The 9,638-nt window shown below is 48.3% G+C and overlaps 1 long non-coding RNA gene across 1 annotated transcript in view; it reads left to right on the top strand.

Annotated features, from left to right (window-relative positions):
• The window catches only part of LOC105525331, a 10,245-nt gene extending 4,294 nt beyond the window's left edge, over positions 1-5,951 (top strand). The window contains exon 3 of the long non-coding RNA XR_001003898.1: positions 5,367-5,951. This is a non-coding gene — a long non-coding RNA (uncharacterized LOC105525331). The remainder of the gene's footprint in view (positions 1-5,366) is intronic.
• The last annotated feature ends 3,687 nt before the right edge of the window (positions 5,952-9,638 follow it).

Here is a 9,638-nt window from a genome sequence, read left to right as displayed (position 1 = left end):
TGGAGTGCAGTGGTGCCATCTCAGCTCACTGCAAGCTCTGCCTCCCGGGTTCACGCCATTCTCTTGCCGCAGGCTCCCGAATAGCTGGGACTACAGGCAACCGCCACAAAGCCCGGCTAATTTTTTTGTGTTTTTAGTAGAGATGGGGCTTCACCGTGTTAGCCAGGATGGTCTCGATCTCCTGACCTTGTGATCCACCCACCTTGGCCTCCCAAAGTGCTGGGATTACAGGCATGAGACACCGTGCCGGCCTGCAGTTGTTCTTGAGAGGGAGACGAAACTGTTCATTCCTGGTTGTTCTGAAGAGAGTGTCCCACTCTCCCTGTGGGGCCTCCCCCATCCCTGCAGGCTAAGCCTCAGCTTTTCTGGAGTGTGACATTTCCGCCAGCCTCATTCTCTTCCTTTCTCACTTCTCCCAACTTACTCTGGTCCCAAATCACCCTGTCTAGTCTTCCTTAGCAGCTGTGCTGTTTCCTTTTCTGCCCCCATGATGCCAACATCTCCTCTGAATCTGGGCGCACTAGAGGTAGAGAAGGGGTGAGACCTTCTTCTCTCTCCTCTCTTAGGCCATAGACCCCTCCCTGAAGCTCCTCTGCCCCCGTCTCTGAGCCTCAGAGCATTCCTTGCCACTCGGAGCTCCCCTTTGGGTGCCCTCTTGAAAGCTGTGTTCTGGGTACAGAATCTTGTCTAGAGCCTCAGATATTGGGACTTTCCCTGTGGGAGGCCAGGCTGAGGGACACCTCTGAGCTCTGAGGGGGCTGCTGGGCTGTGATTTGGTGCAGGGCTGACATCTGTATTTGAAACACAGAGTGGGCCAATGTGAACTCTATTGATTGAGAAGAGACACAGGTGCTAGAGTGAAGGTGCATGGATTGGAGGCATCTTGGAAACCCGCACAATAGGAAACGGCTTTAGCCTGGACTGTTCCCACAGGGCTAGGAGCTCCCTACCTAAGAGAGAAGCCATGTGTTTTTCTTCTTCGCAGTATGTAGTTTAAAATCATTTACTTGGTAGACAACAATCCACAGGGCTAGGCACATACCCTATTGACTGATTGGTAAGAGTCAAATATTTGTTGATGGAAAAAGCTTCAAGTTGGGCTTAGAAATTGCTCATGAAGTTAAACATCTATTTTGAAGTTACTTTGGTTGTGAGGCTTGAGGTTCTGTATCACCCTATAGTTTTAGGGTCCTTTACATTTTTCAGTGTTGTTGAAAAGCAATTTATTGTTTACCATGTGCCATGGTAGTTCCCCAACTTGAAGGCAGAGACTGTGTTTGTGTCTCTCCCAGCACCTAACAGAGTGGTGAATGCGCAGTAGGTATTCAATAAATATTAATTGCGAGCATCTTTTGTAGCACACATTATTTATTCTAGATCATTAACCTCAGAAATTCCAACTTAGTCACCTGCCAGGCCTAATTCCTTGTTTCAAGTAAGTGAGACACGACTCGGGACTGCCTGTGATCAGTGCGTGCTGTACGTTTTCGTACGTGTCTGCCTGGATTCCCATGTGGCCAGCTGATGATGATTGAAAAGTGAGTATCCAGCAGGCATTGCAGGGACCAATGTCTCATCAGAGACCCTGTTCACACATGCTCTTCACTTGGTGACCAGTTTTACAGGTTTCCGATGACAGCAAGTATTTGTCTGTATTTCCCGGTGCAGAATTCTAGGCTCCTGGCAGCTTTTGTGAAAAAGCATAGGCAGGAAAACCATCGCGTACTCCAAAGTTCTTCGAAAGTGAGTTTCGTCACTGACCAGAGTTTCGAGTACAGAGTCATTCTCTTGGTTAGCGCAGAAGTAAGTGCACTATGGTAGCTGACCAACAAAAGTGCCTTCCAGTTCAAAGTCATGTTTAGTCTCACTTGAGCCCTCCGTCACTTGGATTAGGGGCCTCCCTGTCATTGCTGGAAGGGACTTCAGGAAGCATCTCTTCCAGGTCTTTACCTAAGGGCCGATGTGGATGGTGTGTGGCCCGGACAGGTGTGTGGGTTGTGAACATACTGAAATAGGCTGCTCCCGTGAGTAAAGATTTGCTGCCCACAAGCATCATGAGTGCCCCCCTGTTGCTCCCATTCTTTTCTGGAACCCTATAAATTCTCCACACCGTGATCTAGCAATGAAAGGGTTAATGCCTGGCCCAGCCCTGGGGGTGGTGGGTGGGGGCCTCCAGTTCTGCTGCTTCTGGGACTCTGCCACGTTGGGTCGTTGGGTCGGAGGTGAGGTATTTTGACTGTCACTCCTGGCAGTGAGGGTTTGGACCTGATGCACTGGAGAGCTGCATCGATGGGTTCCCAGTGAGGAAAGCTGTGCGAGGACGTGGCTACTTCAGTAGAGTGAAGCTGGCTGCTTCTGGGGCTAATCCTGAGGAGGCCTCAGGAGGCTGAGAAACTGAACACATGGCATGTGAGTAGTGTTTGTGGCTCTACCTACTGAGAGTCTAGAGGTTCTGGGGGACCTAAGTAGAAGGAGAGGCAGATGATGTCACCCCCACATGTGCACCCCTTCCATGGCTGTCCACCTGCCCAGGATAATTAAACCCTGAGCATGGCATCAGGCCCCCAGTCCTGGTCCTTGCCCACCTCTCCACTCTCTCTGGAAGTCCCCCTGCTCTCCAGCCCCTCCTCCGCCCTCCTCCCTCCCTGCATCATGCTCTTCCCTCTACCTGGAACGTCCCGCTCTTCGTTACTAACAAAGGTCTACTCATCCTTTAAGACCAAGGTTCTCCTTTTCTAAATTTTCTCTAACTCTTTTCCAAACAGCCCTGACCCCAGGGCCACCACTGCCCACCATGGTGCTTTTGCAAGGTTCAGGAGACATCCAGAGAAGAGGCACAGCAGAGGCAGCCCACCAAGGGTGCAGGCTGTTCTTGAAGCTCCCTCCCCTGTTCAGCCATCTGCACAGTGTCTGCCCTCGCCCTGCCCCTTGCTCTCTCATTGCATGCTGGCACCTGGTGGACCTCAGCATTGCATTTCCTGCCCTCCCTTGCAACCATAGGTTTCCTTCTGTGCTTCCTCCCACTGGCCCATGAGCTCTCCCAAGGCAGGGCCTGTGACGATGGTTTCTGTATCCCAAGTAACTGTGATAAGTAACTGTGAATCCCGTGGTAAGCTGTCCACAAATGTTTTTTTAAAGGAGAAAGAGAGCTAGAGGGGAGGAGAGGGAATGGGTGGAGGGGAACTCCCTATAACCTGTCTACTCCTCCGGCTCCCTTGGTCCTCTGGGGCAGTGCTGCTTTAATGGACAATGGCAGCAATGGAGGAAGAAGAGGAAGGGTGGGCTTGGTGTGTCCTGGCTGCAAAGAGGGCTCCTCACCAGGCTCTTGCCAGCGCCCAGCCCCCATAGACCCAGCCTCATGTTTACTTGCAGGGAGAACATATCTCTGGGGAGTGTTTGGGGAAGGGATCTCCCGGATAGAGGAAAGCCTGGATTCTTCAGGGGAGCAAAGCCCCCCAGATAGGATGTCTGGCACATCCTCGGGCCTCCTCAGAGGAATAAGGTGCTGTGGGACAAGTTAGAACCATACCCATCTTCCTGAGCACTGTCCCAGGCTGGGGCCACAATGAGGAACAAGGAGTCCCTGCCCTTGGGGAGTCCCAGTTCAGTAGAGATAAAAATCAATTACAGTACAATTCTCTACACACAGGGAAAAAAGTCTCCACAGTGCTGAGGCAGCCCCAGAGAAGAAGAGATCAATGCTGTTTGGGGATGGAAACTCACTCATAACATACAGGAAGGGAGGTCAGGAGTAAATGACACCTACCTTGGGTTTTAAAGAATGAATAAAGATTAGGCAAGCCAGTGCAGGATGAAGGGGAGTTTTAGGCAGGAGAAATGGCATATGCAAAGACAGTCATACATGAAAAACAGCATGCTCAGGAAGACACAAACAGGGAGATAATGTTGGGAGCTTCAAGTACCAGGCAGGAAAGTGAGAGATGGGGCAGAGGAGGTGGGTGGGAGTGAGAACACAAAAAATGGTAAATGGAGCTCAGAGGGATCTAGAATTTACCTGTTACCTTCATTCAATTTACAATCCCTTATTAAGCTCCTTCTATATATGAGATATTTTTCTTCGAATCTTCCCAGCAATCCTGATTCCCCCTTGTCACTAAGGAATGGGCACACCTTGGACATCACACGTCATCCAGACCCACTTTATAGAAGGGGAAACTGCAGCTCAGACTAGGTAAATGGGGTATCTGAGAGCTCCCAGTTGGTTAATGTCTGAGCCAAGACTTGAATCCAGATCTCTAACCTGGCTCTGGTTCCAGACCCTTGCACTATGTGTGTAAAGCAGGCCCTTCAGAGCTGAAACCATTTCTTATTTATTGACACCTGAAGTGGTTAGTGAAATGATACTCAGGTCAAAGGAAGCCAGGATCTCTTTTGAAGCTCCGAAAATCAAAGAGACTCATGATTTGGTAAAGAGACTTCCATTACATGTGCATAAGCAGAATTTTCTGCTTGAAAAAAAAGATGGGTTGGGGAGCTTGTAAGCACCTCCCTTTAGGTTCCCATGGATGCCCACTTCTGAGGCTGGCTTGTCAGTTGCTCAATAGTGGTTCTAGTTTGCAAACGGTTCACCTTCAGGGTATTGATCCCTCTCTAGTTCTCTCATTGATGTCCCTGTCATTGAGTGAGCTGTTTCAGCAGTGCTCCTGTTCTTTTTCAAAGTCACCCTCAGTTGCCATTGATTCCATCAGCATTCTTTGCAGGCTGCAGCCTTACTGGTTTGCAAGGACAGCAAATATTGGGAGTTTGGAAACAGCATGTTCCTGGCTTTCCTGGGGAGGGCTGGGCCCTGCAACCAGGTGGGCTTTGCTGAGACAGAAATTAGTGGCAGAAAATGACTGATTGTCTCTGGGTTACTGCTTCAACTGCTAGGGCTCCCTTGTCTTCTTGGGTACAAGTCCTCCCTACAGGACACACAGACTGCATCCTTCTGCCTCCCTACCCGACCCCGCACCCCCTGAGTGCCATCTTCATAACTGGAAGAAGTCATGAGCTGGAAGTCAGCAGGCAGCCCCTCTGCCCAGGCTGTGCAGGATGCAATGTTCCAAACCACACCCAGATCTGCACCCTGAGGCCCCTAGTTGTGTGGAGTAGTGGGCAACGCCCAGGTTTGGTGTCAGAAAGGCAAGGTTCATACCTCAACGCTGCCATTTCTAGCTATGTGACCTTGGGAAGGCTACCTGCTTTTCCTGAGCCTTTATTATTAAAATTTTATTATGAAATTTCATTTCAAAATGCACTAATGTGGTAGCCACTAAGCACATGTGGCTATTGAACGCTTGAAACGTGATGAGTCTGCATTGAGATGTGCCGCGAGTGTAAGACACCTGGATTTCCTCCCTCCCCAGGTGCAACAGTGACCCGGGGTGCAGTAGGGAGGGCTGTTTTCCATGCCCAGTGAGGCCTACTCAGCTCCTATGAGGTCTTTATGGATGGCCTGCCTCCCAACTGGTACCTACCTGGTCCTGTCACAGTCCCAGGACTCTAGACCTCAAGGCAGCCAGGCGGGTGCTACAGATGGTGACCTGTCAGTGGCACGGCCTGGCCCTGCAGCAGAATGCAGGGTTGGGGGGGGGAGTGGTGAGGAATGGAGTGTGGATTGTGCCGAAACAGGAGTTTCTATGTCTACGACTGCACCTGCATTGCTGCGTGACCTTGACAGCTACTCCTTCCGCACCTGAACATCCTCATCTGGAAACTGGACTTGCCTCCTGGGGTTCCTGCAAATATAAAATGAGCTAACACCTTTGAGGTGTTTGGCATTGTCCTGGCACTTGGCAAACACATGATAAATATTAGCAATCACTTGCAAGGGGTTGTGGGGTTGGGGTGAGCTTTGCCCCTCTCCTGCCTCTCCAGGGCTGAGCAGCAGTGAAGAGCTTTCTGCATAGGAGACAGCAAGAGAGATAAATAAACCCACATCTTCCTCTGAAGGAGGCTCCTGCTGGCTGGCTGCTCAGCTGACCAAGTCTCCCTCCTAGCCTCTCTTCACTCTCTGGTCCACCCTCAAGGGAGCCAGGTCACACAGCCTCAGCACCTCTTACACGCCAAGCTGGTGCCTTCCACTGGCTGAACTGTATAGAGGGCGGCTGGGCACTGTGGTTCATGCCTGTAATCCCAGTGCTTTGGGAGGCCAAGAGTTCAAGTCCAGCCTGGGCAACATGGTGAAACGCTGTCTCTACAAAAAATACAAAAATTAGCAGGGTCTGGTGGTGCTAAGCTTGCAGTGAGCTGAGATGGTGCCACTGCATTCCAGCCTGGGCGACAGAGCAAGACTCCATCTCAAAAAAAAAAAAAAAAGAAAAGAAAAAGAAACTAGGGCCAGGCATGGTGGTTCATGCCTGTAATCCCAGCACTTTGGTAGGCTGAGGTAGGTGGATCATCTGAGGTCAGGAGTTTGAGACGAGCCTGGCCAACATGGTGAAACCCCATCTCTACTAAAAATACAAAAAGTAGCCAGGTGTGGTGGTGCGCACCTGTAGTCCCAACTACTCGGGAGGCAGGAGAATCATTTGAACCTGGGAGATGGAGGTTGCAGTGAGCTGAGATCACACTACTACACTCCAGCCCAGGAGACAGAGTGAGACTCCGTCTCAAAAAAAAAAAGAAAAAGAAAAAGAAAAAGAAACTAGAGGACAAGGGATGCATTGATGTAGCTGGTATGCGCCAGCCTCTCTGGGCACAGTGCAGGGTGAAGAAGGGTGGGGACAGCGCTGGAGGGACATAGCACCTGTCCTCTGATCCAGATGACAGAGAAAGAAGTCACAGTCTAGGTGTCAGAAAACCTGAGCTCTATCCCCAGGGTTTCCCCTGACTGATTGCATGAATGTGGGCAAGCCCCTGGTCTGCTCTGAGCCTTTGTTTTCCCATCTAGAAAATGACAAAGTTGGAGCAGTGACATCCAAGTTCCCTCCAAACCTAACACACTGTCTTTTACTGATACTGCTGCAGATGAAGTAACAAGGCAAAGCTATGTTTGCCATTAGCTCTCAGGGAAATGCAAATGAAACCCACAATGAGACACCACTTCACACCCACTAGGATGCATCAAAAGACAGCTACATATCAAAAAGACAGATCATAATGTGTTGAGGATGTGGAGGCACTGGAGCCCTTGTGTGCTGCTAGTGGGAATGTTAAATGGGGCAGACACTTAACAGTGGCTGAAAAATTGTCTAGCAGTTCCTCAAAAGGCTAAACAGTTACCACATGACCCTGCCATTCCACTGCTGCATATATTTCCAAGAGAAATGAGAGCATATGTACACACAAAAACTTGCACACAAATGCTCATAGCAGCATTCATAATGCATTCCAGATAAACAAGATGTAGTATATCTACAGGATGGAATGCTACTAGACAACAAAGGAAATAAAGTACAACATGCATAAACCTTGAAGGCATTATGCTACATGAAAAAAGTCAGAGCATGGGAGCTGGGAATTGAACAATGAGAACATTTGGACGCAGGGTGGGGAACATCACGTACCGGGGCCTGTCGTGGGGTGGGGGGAGTGGGGAGGGATAGCATTAGGAGATATACCTAATGTAAATGACGAGTTAATGGGTGCAGCACACCAACATGGCACATATATACATATGTAACAAACCTGCACATTGTGCACATGTACCCTAGAACTTAAAAGTATAATTAAAAAAAGAAAAAAGTCAGAGGGAAAAGGCCACACATTGTATGTGTGAGCTGCCTACTTCCCTCTCCCCGATGCTTCCTCTCTGGTCAGCTCCTCTCTTTGGGTTCTGGTCATTATTTTTTTCCCTTTGTCCCTCAGGACTAGGGGTGGTAACTGCTCCTTCTGTTTCTTACCCCAGGAAACTGCATCCATTACTGATTGCCATAAACATTTTCCTCCACTTTGTGAATAGTTCTTGATTAAACTTTCCTACTGTTTCCCAACTTCTGCATCTGTATCTTGATGCAGTGCCTTATTCTCCACCCATCCATCCATCCATCCATCTATCCATCCATCCATCCATTCATCCATCCATCCATCCATCCATCCATCATCCATCCACCCATCCACCTATTCATCCATCCACTCATCATCTATCCATCCATCCCTTCATCCATCCCTTCATCCATCCATCCACCCATCCACCTGTTCATCCATCCACTCATCCATCTATCCATCCATCCATCCAACCTCCCACCATCCATACCCCCATCCATCCATCCACCCATCACCCATCCACCGTTCATCCATTCACTCATCAACCTATCTATCCATCCATCCATCCTTCCACCCTCCTTCTACCCCCTCATCCATCCATGCACCCATCCATTCACTCTTCCATTCAGAAGCACAATGCAGCATTCATTCTGGATGCTTAGTACATTCAGCAAACACTGAGTCCCTGCTGCTCAGTAAGTGGCCAGTGCTAGGCCCTATGCCAGGAATATAGGTAATTAAAGCACAGCCTCTGTTCTCCAGAAGTTGATGATACAGTCTAGGGATAAAAATAAAATATACATAAAATATACATATCTCATGTCCTGTCTAGTGAGCAAAAAAAAGAAAGTGACCCAAAAAAAAAAAAGAAAGAAAAGAAAAAGCCTTAGCAATTACTTAGCAAGATTAGCAATTACTTAGCAAGATTTGGAGACTCAGAGGGTACATTATGGGTTCTATTATTTTTAAGTTTTGAAGCAGTTTAGGAGCGTATGATTCTTCACCCTCCACAGGCTCCAAAAACCACCAAGAACTGAGCCTGCTATGAGCTGTCACTAGGCAAGGACCTATCCTGCTTTTCTTTGTATATCCGGGGCTCAGCACATAGTAGGTGCTCTGGGAAGTCAGCAGAATTTAATTAACTCTGACCTGAAGACAAGGCTCTACAAAAACGGAGACGTTGGGAACAGTCTGTGTTCAAAATGTTATAGTAACAAGCAGTCAGCCAAACTGCATGGTGGAAAGACTGCTCCGCCTCCCTCTCTTCTCCATCTCTATGGTGACTGTTAAGGGAACTGGTCAAGGTCAAACATGGTCAACCAAGCAGGAATATCCCAGGGACTCTGGCAGCTGCAGCTTAGGTTTATACCACTGCGTGGAGGTCTTCTGTATTTCAGATTATAATATTTGTGCATTATATGAGTCTTTTTTGTTATTGCACAAATATGATAAAGACATTAAATACATTTTTAAGAAAGAAAAATAAACCATCCCTTTGCCATTGAACTGATTGAATGTTTGCATTTCCCTTCCAGCCTTTGTCTATTTCCATATGCATTTCCTCCTCCACCATGGTGATCACAGTGAACCTCTAATTTTGTATTCTGCTTATGATGCCTTTTTTAAAAAAAGCATTGTTCTTTCATGGAGATTCCGTGCTTGGGGCCAATCCTTGTTGGCAAATCAGTTTTCCTCTTAGGAGCACATCATGGAAAAGACAATGGGAGATGTTTTCATGGCTTCTATTGGGTGTCTGTGAAATGCTTTGTTTCCACAGACTAAGGAGTTAGCATAAGAACAGAACAGAACAGACTTTTCATACAGCTTATTCGTATTGTTAGCTCAATGGGGTGTTTTATTTCCCATATAAATCAAGTGGACACAGCATGGATGTTAGCCTGAACAACCAGGATTTTTATTCCGAGATGCTC

This window comes from Colobus angolensis, unplaced genomic scaffold (assembly GCF_000951035.1).
Source record: "Colobus angolensis palliatus isolate OR3802 unplaced genomic scaffold, Cang.pa_1.0 Scaffold53, whole genome shotgun sequence".
Lineage (NCBI taxonomy): Eukaryota > Metazoa > Chordata > Mammalia > Primates > Cercopithecidae > Colobus > Colobus angolensis.
This window is presented reverse-complemented; position numbering and strand designations above follow the sequence as displayed.